Source organism: Babylonia areolata, chromosome 27 (genome assembly GCF_041734735.1).
Source record: "Babylonia areolata isolate BAREFJ2019XMU chromosome 27, ASM4173473v1, whole genome shotgun sequence".
Classification (NCBI taxonomy): domain Eukaryota; kingdom Metazoa; phylum Mollusca; class Gastropoda; order Neogastropoda; family Buccinidae; genus Babylonia; species Babylonia areolata.
The window spans coordinates 35,181,616-35,195,368 of record NC_134902.1 but is presented as its reverse complement, the minus strand read 5'-3'; the positions used below and the strand labels follow the sequence as shown (position 1 = coordinate 35,195,368).

Here is a 13,753-nt window from a genome sequence, read left to right as displayed (position 1 = left end):
CCTAAAGTGCATGCATATCTATCTACACACATATTTGTGTACTAATCAGTGGATTTCTTAAACAGAATTTTACCAGAAGACAACACTTATATTGCCATGGGTTTTTCAGTGTGCCAGGTGTGTGCTGCACACAGGACCTCCTTTTATCATCTCACTTGAATGACTAGACACCCAGTTTGATTTTCTGTTTTATAGCAAACTCTGCTGTAGTATCCTGTAGCACTATTCATATTGTTTTGAAAAGACAAAAGAATAAATGGAATACATATAATTATATTTAACAAAATTAATTAAAAACTGATCGTCCCTGCTTACCTGATGAATTAAAATTCAACGTCATAGTGAAAATGCTAAATTTTCTTTTGTCCTTGTGTATTATTGTGAATAAACCAAATAATGCTAATATCTACCAAGCACACATTCACACACATATCCATGGGAACATGCACACACACACAAACATGTGCGTGCGTGCATGCATGCGTGCGTGCGTGTGTGTGTGTGTGTTCAAGCATGCCTCTGTGTGTTTCCATGAATGCAAGTGATTGAGAGGCAGGATATATTAAAAAATCTGCCACTTTTCAACGTACTTCTACTTTCTAGCCCAACAGATAATATCAAACCAAATGCAAACATTTTCTTCTTGTTTTTCCACACACAAGTCTACAAGGAACTCATAATTTATTATCAAAATTACATGCTTTAGAATAGTTACAAGTGGTCAAAAAGCACCAACAATGGAAAGACATGTAATGAAGGAAAAGAAAGCGGTGGGAAGATGGTTTAACATGAAACACACACACACACATACACACACATATATCTTTCATAAATAAATGATTATAAAGGGAGAGAGGGAGGGAGTTGGAGGCGGGCACAGGGGCAAAGGCAGATTATTTTCCAAGAGCACAGACTACAATGCCAGTCTTCAAACCACAGGTCAATGTCCTGTTTCACTCAGCCCTAGTCACTGGTCATGGCCATTTCTTTTTTTTTCTTTCTTTCTTTTTAAAGGACTTTTAAAAACAACTCTCAATAAGGTTATGTCCAACACTACATTGTCTACACACCCACCCCCTTCTTGCCCTCTCCTTCACACACACACACACACACACACACACACACACACACACACAAGGAGGAAGAGGTGGCTGCCTACACACACACACACACACACACACATCCAAGGAGGAAGAGGTGGCTGCTTCAAGTTATAGGGTGGTGGTAGGAGTAGGATGGTGGAAAATGGGGTGGGGGTGGGGGTGGGAGGAACCAACAGAGAGAAGGGGAGAGGGGAAGTGGTATCCCTTCCCCTCCTCCCAGACCAAAACTACTGCACCCCATCCCCTCCACACACACACACACACACACACACATGCCTGACAGCCAGTTCTACCAGACCAGCCCTTCACCACCCTCCCTCCTTCAGCTTCTCCTCCACAACCCTTAACTACCTCACCCCGCCACCATCCCCAACCCCTGGGTGACTAGTCAGTATCGATCCTGGAACAGCAAGCTACCAAACCACCAGAGTACCATCCAAGGGAGCCACACCACTTTTTTTTTTTTTTTAGTCTGTCCGGCCTTCACCATTACTACCACTGCCGCTACTATACCCCTGTCCGCCCTCCCCTTCACTATTTCCATCCCCACTTCCTCCCCCACTTGGTGTCCCTCCGGGGAGGAGGAAGGGGTGGGGAAGGGAGGGGGGGGACTTTTATTCCCACCCTCTGAAGCAAGAAAAGAAAAAAATGGTGCCATCACTGTGGTGGGATGGTATGGAGGGATGGGAGTGATGGGTGGGGTGGGTTGGGGCGAGGGGGGGTGGATGGAGATTATAGCCTTCAGTGCTCAAAGTGATAAAGGAAGAGGGACCGGGTCTGGATCCATGTTGTATTCCGAGGTCATTCTCTTTTCTTATGTTAAAATTTAGTCTGCATGAACACTTTTCGAAAACACATCTCACACACACACACACACACACACACAAACAGAAACAATAGATGAGCCATAGAATACTGCCAATGAAGTGGAGTGCCTTAATTATGTAGAAGAGTGCTCGAGAAGGAATGTTTTCAGAAATGTTTTAAATATGAGATAAAAGGACTGTGACTGGCTGAAACCAGGAGAGAAGTCCAGGTTGGTACAGTTGGAGAATTACAATTAACATTCCCCAACCAAGTTGCACATTGTTTAATTTAAAAACACAAACAATCCTATCACAGGCAGAAGAGCAGAGAGATGCTGAAGGCACTTGTTTGCTTAAAAGGTAAGAAATATACTGAGATGAAGTTCCAGACATGACATGAAAAGAGAGACAGTATGAGAAAATGCTCAAATTCTGTGGCTTTTATGCCCTGCTCTCAGTTTCAATTTCTCTTCCACTTCCATGACTGTACAGAGAGTTTCTGTGGCAAGGGCCAGGATGTCAGCAGATTCATGGAGACCTTCAGGGCTGAGGGGTGGGGGCAGGGGTGGGGGTGTGGGGGGGGGAGACATAATGCTGGTCACCTCTCATTCAGTTTAGTCATTTCAATGAGACAATAAGCTGAAGTCTGCTCCTGTGTGTAGCATGCACTTAGCACAAGTAAAAGAACCCACAGCAACAAAAGGGTTGTTCCTGGCAAAATTCTGTATAAACTTAAAAAAGAAAGAAGGAAAAAAAGCGGGAATGTGCTCTCCCTTGGGAGTGCAGCCCAAATTTAACACAAAGGAATCTATTGTATTTGTAACACACACACACACACACAATTTCAATCACTATCACTGTTGTGGACAGGCTCCATAGTTGGCACCGGAGTCCTGTGTCCTGTTGAATGAGAACCACTAACTCTAACCATTGGCTCAGCAGCCAAACCAGGGTCTCCCTCCCCTGGGTGGACTCACAGCAAAAGTCACCACAACCTGACAATGGCAGCTCTCTGTGGACTGCTGTGAGTGTGACATAACGAGGCTAGGGGTGGCTGTGAGATCTGGGATGAGCAGGGGCCTCATGCCGCTCAGCTTGCAGTTTCTGGGCAGGAATAAAGGCCAGCAAATAAATAAATAAATAAAAAGTAGTGACAGGGAGCAACAGACACACCTGCAAAACCACAGGGAGACAAGAGGAAGGGACCGAAGCCCACCAGGAAGGGGAATGGGGCATGAGGCCACACTAACTGCCCAGTAGTAAACCCCTTAAGACCCGACCCCACCCCACCCCCACCCGCTTGATCCCCAACACAAACATTACCATGATAACACACAGCATCACTAACAAAAAATAAAATGATCCAGCATTCAAGTCAGTAAACTAGTCACTGCAGCCAAGCCAGAAAATGTGGCATTCATCACAGCAGTACCACCACCACACCATCAGAAAGATGCCAGGCTGGCTGTCTGTTGAAGCAACTGTCCATTCCGTTCCCCCAAACTGGGAGAGAGCAATTAACTCAAGCCACCTTTGGGAGGGAGCGGACCATCATTTTAAAGTGTCACCACAGAAGCTCAGAGGAACCAGACATTATTTCCATGCAGTCTGATGACTCACACGGATGGGGTGGATGAATCACAGAAGAACTTGCACCATGTCTGTTATTATGCCTTCTGATGATTGTCTGGTACAGCGGTAAATTTACTTGTTGTGAATGAACACACCTATCAGTTTAATGACTGCATTCAACTGATGATTGCAATTACACTATTGACAGTTGTTTAAAACCGGACCTGGGTTCACAAAGGATTTTCATTTTCAAACTCCAAACCTTTTCCCAAACTTTTTCAAACCATTGTGACCTGTTCCACAATATTTACTGCTATCTATCAAAATAGCACAGCATCTTATAGTTATGATCTTTAACTCACTCAGTATGGCCAGTCCTCTCTTCTCCTCTACACAGACCCCTCGGATGTCCAGTGGGTGTCTGAATGACCCAACCTTTAGCTTCCGTCATCAGAATTGTGGTATTCTTTGTCAACATTCACCTCTTCAGTATAAGAGCCTTCCACTTGCAGTATTTTGATGATGGTAATTGGGGTGAAACGCTGTTAACGTCGTCTCTTTCGCCGTTTGTATGGAGAGAGTTAAAATTATTCATTTAACTTTAAGTAACTAATATATATTGGAGGGCAATAACTCCCCACAAATTCTGGCCAAACAGAGCAAACCAATATGCCAAGTTTGCATCATTTTGACATGGTACATAAAAAAAACACACCAAACAATATATTGACATTATTATTGGTGCACAAAAACCTCATCACTGATACCTGCATGAAAAGTGCAAGTACAGTAACAATATTCCACAGTAAAGCTGGCTTATCAGCCACAGAGTTTGCCCCTGTTAACTTATAAACCACAAATGCAGTCACAGCATAAGATATTATAACACCTTGCCCTCTCCCCCCACCATTTCTCAGATTAAACCAAAGCCTGAGGAACATACCTGGCTGGTGACAACAGCATGCAGTCTGTTTCGTGGGAAAACAACGTCATTTTGTAAAAGCTGTACAGTTCATTCTGTATAATATCACACGATGCTCTGTCTCATGGGAAAACAATGTCATTTTGTAGACACCCTACAGTTCATTTGCATCACATCACACAATGCTCCATCTCACAGGAAAACAATGTCACTGATTTTGTAGAAGCCCTATGCTACAGTTCATTCTGTATCACATCACACGATGCTTTGTGTCATGGGAAAACTATCATTTTGTAGAAGCCCTTCAATTCATTCTGTATCACATCACACGATGCTTTGTGTCATGGGAAAACTATCATTTTGTAGAAGCCCTTCAGTTCATTCTGTATCACATCACACGATGCTTTGTGTCAAGAGAAAACAATGTCATTTTGTAGAAGCCCTACAGTTCATTTTGTATCACATCACACAATGCTTTGTGTCATGGGAAAACTATCATTTTGTAGAAGCCCTACAGTTCATTTTGTATCACATCACACAATGCTTTGTGTCATGGGAAAACAACATCAATTTTGTAGAAGCCCTACTGTTCATTTTGTATCACATCACACAATGCTTTGTGTTGTGGGAAAACAATGTTATTTTGTAGACGCCCCTCAGTTCATGGAAATCACATCATAAGATGCTCTGTCTCATAGGAAAATGATGTCACTGATATTGTTGAACTCAGTTCATTCTGTAACACATCACACGATGCTTTGTGTCATGGGAAAACAATTTCATTTTGTAGAAGCCCTACAGTTCATTCTGTATCATACATCACACGATGATTTGTGTCATGGGAAAACAATTTCATTTTGTAGAAGCCCTACTGTTCATTTGTATCACATCACACAATGCTTTGTGTCATGGGAAAACAATTTCATTTTGTAGAAGCCCTGCAGTTCAGTTTGTATCACACCACACAATGCTATCTTGTGGGAAAACAAAATCATTTTCTAAAGCACTACAGTTCATTCTGTACCACATCACACGATGCTCTGTGTCATAGGAAAACATCATTTTGTAGACGCCCTACAGTTCATGTATATCCCATCACACAATGCTCTGTGTCGTGGGAATACAACATCCTTTTGTGGAAGCCTACAGTTCACTTTGTGTAATGTATCCCATCACATGATGCTTTGTGTCATGGGAAAACAACATCCTTTTGTGGAAGCCCTTATATTGATTCTGTATCACTTCACCCGATGTTCTGTGTCATGGAACTCAAACTGTCTCACAGTACATGATGGTCTGAGACACGGTGGAAAATGAAAGTATTTGTACAGGCCCCACTATGTATGAGTCACAGCACATAACAGTTTGTATCAAGGGGGAAAATGGAAAGTCACTTTGTACCCTGTACAGGCCCTACTATTCATTCTGTGTCATCATACACAATGTCTACATCCAAGGAGGAAGCAAAAAAGTCACTTTGTAGAAATCCTCCAAACCACATAATGTTACAGCATGACCCAGTCTTTTGTGTCATGAACAAACTATATCATTCTGCGGTTCTTAACCCTGCACAATCCACAGTGTGTCACCACATGAACAGTCTTCTCAAGCAGTGAATCTGATGGTCCCACAGTATGTCACCACATAAACAGTCTTCTCAAACAGTGAATCTGTTGGTCAAACATCACCATCACCAAGGCCATACACATTTGTCTCCACTCATTATAACTTAATCAGACCAGGTGAAAAATTTCTGGCACAGCTGATTCCGTAAACTAGAGTACACACACACACACACACACACACACACACACACACACACACACACACACAGACAGAGTGACACACACATCTATCATTTACAACCAGCTTACAAAGTGTGAGAAAGGTGGGTTTTTTTTTTTTTACTTTTTGTATTTTGTTTTGTTTTAATTAGAGATGCAAGGCCTTCATGAATCACATGTGACACTTTAATTGACCACAGGAATAAGGGAATGGACAAAACAAGACCTTATCTCTTTTGTGCCCATAAACTTTTCCTTATTATAGATGCCATGTAGTCATCCCAACCTTTGACAGCAAACAGTGAATTTCAAAAGAGATCACACAACGGCCAGTCACTAAACCAATGCTGATAAAAAAAATTGATGTAAGGTATGACCTCTCATCCTGCTTACCTCATCAATGTATAGGAGAAGTCTTATGCATGCCTACAAGTACAACACTACCTGTGCACCAAGCCTGGTTCCTATTGTATCGACAGCTGCCAAGAAAAATCCAACGTTGATGTTTGCCTCCCACCCCCTCGGTTTTCAAACACGAATTAAAATAGGGACTGTTGAAAGGCAAAAGACACAATGAACAATTTTAGTGAATTTCTCTTTAAAGCATTTGTCTCCAATCATTATCAAGGTCTTCCCATCAAAACTAAGCCATTATCTTACCCCCTCCCCCGCACACAACAATGTCAGATGATAATGTTCCATCAAAGGTGCTGACCAATATGAACCTGTATCACTGCCTGGAATTACTTGATGACTGGATCTGGATCTAACAATGATACACTTACTAACAAAGTAAATCAAAACTTTTGTGTTAAATTAATGATTAGATGATTAGAAGCTCTAATTGAAAAGAAGAGAAATATCAAAACAAGGAACAGCTTTGAACTGGAAATCGTTTGCATAACTGGCATCGTTTACTTTGCATAGCTGGCATCGTTTACTGCTTGGCACTTTCTTCATCTGTATATATTTCACTTGTTTATTTATAAATATAATGGGTTGTTGTTGTTGTTTTTAATTGTTAACATTCAAACGTGAAAAACAACTAAATACTCATACTTCAAATGTCTACATTTACCAGTATGTGTGACATGGCTAAGAGCATCAAGTGCATGCAGTACAGGGGACCTCAGTTTTTCATCTCATCTGAATGACTATATGCTCAGTTTGATTTTCCAATGAAACTTGGGAGAAAGGGTAAAACCAGGATTTGAGCCCAGACCCTCACGTACACACTACTGATGTCTTAACCTTTCTGCCACCTCCCTCCTCTTTCATTTTCATGTTAATGTTTTACACAAACCTAACGATTAAGACGGGCTCTGGAGGCCTGATCAGCACCTTGGGATACAAAAGGCAGGCATCTGTTCCTTTTTTTTCTTCTTCTCCTTCTTATCTTTCCTGTTTCTAGCAGATATGAAACATGTATGGATCTGACTGCATGCATTGAAAACTTCTTGAAACTGAAACTGAAACTCTGCTGGGAAGGTCGGTAGTATCAGCTGGTTCACTACCACCCATACACACAAAAAAAGAGGGAAAAAAAATGAATGAAAAGTTTGGCCTTCCATTTTGTAGATGTCAACAAACCCAGTAGTTTGGATTCTGGGGTACCAAATTCTCTTTTGCTTATGACCTGTTTGCATACTTTGTTAAATGTGCAGCACAGATAGCTTACACTGTTTACAGTCACACATTGTATGTGAGGTGCACCACTATATAAACTAATAAAGCCTAAGAATAAGATACACTCACACACAACACACACACACACACACACACACAACACACACACACACGCGCACATGCACACACACACACACATTTTTATATGCAAACACACATTACATACAAACACACATTTATACACTCTTCCTAGCTGCTAAGGTTTCCTTCAAAAGGTCACTGATAAACCCTGCAGACGTTCTCAAAGGTAATTATTGATCAAATCCTTCCCCAAGCTTTTGTTCTTTGCCCTCATACACACTACAACTCTGAACACTGGTAAGTCTTTTACCACTGTTTAGCATCCATAATTTTTTCTTCTTCCCTAAATCATCATTAATATTCTGACATGAAACAGATCTCTAACACTGTGTAATCAAACTGTGAAATACCTCATCCCATCCTTTCACATCTTTATCTGCACAAAACATTTATCATAACACTGTTGATTTGATCCTGTCATTAAACACAGTGGTGATGTTTTTGAATTATTTTACGCTTACACTCAGGACTCAAGCAATAGTGATACAGAGATAAATAATCGATAGACTGTCTCCTTCCATACTACAATACATTATGGTTTTGTCTTGTGCTATACATCTGGTGCGCACACACACACATTCACACCCATCAACTGACTGTCTTTTTTTAGTTTTATGATAATCTATCTTAGGGCTGAAGAACTGGCTGCATTCACTGGAATACCTGAACAATGGCCTAAGTGACCTTGGGGGGAAGAGGGGGGGTGAGCGGAGATGGGAGGGGGGCAGGTCAGCAAGGGGTCAGGACTCATCAGCATGAGCAACCCATGTGAGGCCCCCATGGACTGACCACAGGCCCCTGACAGGCATGACCAGACAACTTCATCCTTGTCCCCTGCTCCCTGACTCATCAACAGAGATCTATCGCCAGCACAAAATGCTTACCCACTGATGCACAACCCTTCACTTTACATTGTGCAAGTAAATTTCAGTGTGAGAGCATGCAAATTTTTTGCAAGTGTGCGTATGTGCATGCCGCGCGCGTGTGTGTGAAAAAAACCACAGAGAGCATATGTGCGCCTGCCCTTCCACCCTCTCTCCTTCACTGAGTGAAACACAGTGCTTATGGAATTATGACTTAAAATTACTAGAAAACCGGAGCAAACATTAAATTGCCAGACCCAGCAATGGAACACAAATTTCATCCCAGAAGGCCGACTGTCAGACTTTGTTTAGGACATGAACAAATCTGAGCATGATGTCTCTACTTCAGCGCTATATAAATACCATTATTATTATTATTATTATTATTACAGTGACAGACTCGTAACATAGACATGTAGCCTCCTGTCCCTTTCCCCATCAATATCTACCAGGCATGTTAAGTATCACAATCATGGGGCCTTGAAGTTTACAAGACAGAGAGAAGTCGATAAATGTCAGCATCCTTTACGAGCTAGAGCAGGCAATTATTTTTGACTTCCCTCTTCACAAAGCCATTATGCACTGCCCCAGTTCCGAGTGTAATGATGATCCATAAACAGCATAGACAGAGGAAAACATTCCTGCTGACATTTTGTAAAATACACATTCAACGTACCCAAGACAAATTAGTTTTTCATTCCATCATAACAAACAGGAGGAGCTCCAGCTACTTTCCATGGCCATAAAAAGCAACATTTACAAGCAACTGTTGTGTGTTTTCATCACACAGATTTTTCACTTCTGTGTGGTTGTGTATTTGTGTCTGCACATACACATGTGTGTGTCGCTGTGCACCTCTCTCTGTGCACATCTGTATGTGTGTGAACTCATGAGTGTATACTGTATGCATGTTAAACAAATACTTTTTCAATGTAAGTTATAACCTCGTACCTTATGCCTTTGTAAGAAACTTCTATCAAACTAAATCCAATCTAATGAGAAACTTCAATTTTTGAATTCACGTTAATACAAGCAAGTGTATCTGTATGTATACACAAGATGAAGATGAATATTTTTTCAACAATAGTAAGATTTATTTTTTTTCAAAACTACCAAACACCCCTCTCTTCCAGCAAACACCACAACAATACTGCAAATATACTGTTTGAGTTTTTTGTTTTGTTTGTTTGTTTCAATGTTTGTTTGGTTTTTGTTTTGTTTTTGTTTGGTTTTGTAAAAATAATGTGCGTCTATGCATGTATGTGTGCGCATATGCATGCATGTGTACACACATGTGCAATCTTGCTCTACCTGTCAATAAGGAAAAGGAGACATGGAAGGTGGGAGGGATAAGAAAAGGAAACACAAATACTATGAGATGAAACAACTTCTTTTATAGTTTTAAGATACACATCGAACATGGACAAAGTGTATGCCCTGAAGCTCCTAATGCTTTACCAGTTAATGTCATGTTTGTAATAAAACAAAAGCATCTGTACATCCCTAATCTGTTGCGCGCACACACAACCACACACACACACACACACACACATCAAGAGACGCTTACACTTCCAGAGCTGCAAGAACTGAGTCTACTTTAACCTATACCAGAAAACAACACCTCTTTAAAAACATCCCTCTCTTTCTGCACAGTCACAAAGATGTTTTGCTGCATGCTGTATCAAGTTTTAAATCAACCACCACTACCTAACACCCTACTCTCCTGACAAACACCACAGATATTCAGCTGTACACTGCATTTCAGTGGACTTTTCACTGCCTTTCCCCTTCCCCTGGGACTTTCCAAAGATGTTTTGCTGCCTGAAACATGATTTCAATCTACAAACAAACATCTGCTCAATTTGTTAGTATTTTCCCCCTCTCCCAGCAAAAGCACACTCCAAAACATGTTTTCAATGTTTGCCGCATTTTCAGTTCACAATACTGTCCAGCTCTTTCTCATGGCACTCTCTGAAGACGTTTTGCTGTACACAACAAACTATACTTCAGATGAACAATCACCTCTGACCACACCTCAATGTTTAGACATTCAAAAAGATGGTTCGCTGTATTCTGTATTCTTAAGAAAACAATGCCACCTCATAAATACATTCTTCTCTCCAGGCAGCCTCCAAAAGCTGTTTTATTCCAAACTGCATTCAAATTTCAATTAACACCTTACACACCCTTTCTTTTGCACACACCAAAAAACTGTTTTATACTGTTTTAATTAGCATCTAGTTATATCCCTCTCTTGTACAACCCAAAACCTTAATTTCTTAGGTACTGTGTTCCAATTAACAACTTGCACCCTTTTCAGTTTTCTTTTGCACACTCCCAAAGCTGTTTTGTTGAATAAATAATGTGTTTCAATAAACACTTCCTTACAGTTACCCCCTTCTCTTTTGCACACTGCAAGTGAAAGATGTTTCGCCGTGTACTGGTTTTCCACTTTAGAATCAGATGTGCTGCCATTTGATAACGTACCCTTTTTCTTCTTTTTTTTTTTTTTCCAAAAAATGTCACTATCATGGCTATGTGTAGTGTCCTTTTCTTCAACCTTCCAACAAAATAAGTAGGTTATCCCCCCAACCCCCACACATGTGCTGTTTCACCCAGACTAAAACACCCTCACATCCCTCTCTTCTGGCGAACTCTGAGAGATGTTTTGCTGTGTCATGCTTTTTTATTCCATATGTACCACCCATCCACAAAAACATCTTGCAGCATCCTTCTCTTCATTTCAAGTGCATTCTAAAACGTGTGTATGTGTTGGTGGGGGAGTGGGGATCCCCAAAAGTGCTGCATTACATAGATTTACAATCAACACCAAAAATGACCTCAATTTTTAAACTCTTCAAGCACAATTTAGAATATGAGCTCAACCCCACCCACCCACTCCTTCTAACAAATGCATTACAATTTACAGTCAACAACAAAATCACCCTCACACGTTTCTATCATGACAGTGACGCAATCAACAACAAAATGCTGTGCAGTACTTTTCCACTTCCGTATGTGCCACGAGTCAACGACGACTCTTTGTAACACGACTCTCCACAAGCACACCACAAAACTTTTTTTTTTCTTTTCTTTTCTCCTCCTTAGGCATTGCATTACATGTCACAATCAACAACAAAAGCACCCCCACACCTCTCTTATCACAATGTGAAAAAAACGAATCATACACTGTAGTGCATGAAAAAGACATATGGTTCACGATGAAGTGTGCGAAAAAGACATGGTTCACTGTGAAGTGCCAGTTTTCTCTTTCACTCAGTCTGCCGCTGTTACTCATCATATGACAATTGCACAACACCCCTTTTCTCTGTCTCTCTCTCTTCAAGTCCACTCCAGCACACCATTTGCCTAACCACCACAAGCTCACAACCTCCCCTCCTCCCCAGGCTCATGTGAGCAGTACCACAATGCCCACCTACCTTGCCTCCACCCACACACACACACACACCCACCACCACCACCACCACCCACCACCACTTGACAAGCCACCCAGGCCATGGAGGGACAGAGAAAGCAAGGTAAAACTAACTACTGGAGGACACTGTTGCTGCGGCAGCAGCATAGCCCTGATGGCAGTGGCAGTAGTAGTAGTGGTGGTGGTGGTGGCTGCAGGGACAGCCACAGGACAGGCACAGACCCAAGCCTTTACATGCCCCCCCCCCACCCACCCACCCCTCCCAAAGCTACAGTGTGCCAGCCAGTAAAACTGTTTATCAGTCAAACCATCATGGGGTGGAGGGGTGAGGGGGTGGGATGGGGTGGCTGGGGAGGGTGTGTGTTGGACAGAGGGGGGGGGGGGGGGAAGGGAGCTGGAGGGGTGGAAATGGGGGGTGGGGAAAGCTGTTGTGTCAGTAACCTGGCTGTGGGGTTAGATATGGTTAAAAAAAAAAAAAAAAATAAAAATTCAATGTTATGGAGCCAGACTCGGGCTGTTTTTTTTCTGTGGGTTTTTCTTCTTCTTCTTTTTTTTATTTTATTTTTTTATGAACACTTGAATAGTTCGTAAGGAGAAGAAGGGTTAAAAATAAATTGCACTCATCCTCTAATTTTGTAATTATTCTATGATATTATGTGGTGATAGTGACATACTATGCACTCTAATTTCCTTCACACAGTCACACACACACCTGTATACTCTGTGTGTGTGCTTGCTCATCATGTACTCATGTCACATGCTAATCCACGCCAATGATTCAAGAGGTGCTTGGCTTGTTCCCACTTTTCCTTTTTGGCAGTTTGTCCTTAAACTGTTTAAGCAGTAAGCGTAAACCATGAAAACACAAGTATGATCAGATCACCATAATCAGCACAATCTCTCTCTCTCTCTCTCTTCATCTCTCTTTAATATAACCCAGGAACTGCTCAAAATTAGGTCTTAGTCATCAGCTTACAAAGCAGTGGTTCACTCAACCATTGCTGAAACTCGCAAGATACAGCCTTTTCTGGTGTGGAAGCTTTTCCATTATTTCCCATCATCAAGCATCCTCAATCACTTGACCATATCCAGCATGCTGTTGCAGGACATGCTCCACTAGGCTACATACTACATGCATGTTTCTTACATTTGTGTGTGTGTGTGTGTGTGTGTGTGTGTGTGTGTGTGTGTGTGTGTGTGTGTCTCAATATGAAGGCCTGCCTGCCTTTGGCAGTCCACCATTTAGAAATGTGAATATCTTTCAAACTGTATGATCATTTGCCAATCAGCACAGAAACTGAGAAATCATCAGTACCAGTCTGGGTGTATTTCTGTAAATTTGGATCTGTTAAAGAAATGTGGATTTGCACCTACCCCCACCATCCAAGCAAGTATGTTTTGAAGGAACATGTAAGACCAGCAGTCGATAACTTTCTGATTTCACTGCCCATGCATTTCAATTCAAATGAATTTCTTCTGTGACACTCTAATCTGTATAGC

General features: G+C 41.6%; 1 protein-coding gene across 1 annotated transcript in view; it reads right to left on the bottom strand.

Annotated features, from left to right (window-relative positions):
* LOC143301482 (ligand of Numb protein X 2-like) overlaps window positions 1-13,753 on the bottom strand; it is a 49,820-nt gene that overhangs the window by 25,525 nt on the left and 10,542 nt on the right. The window lies entirely within an intron of this gene.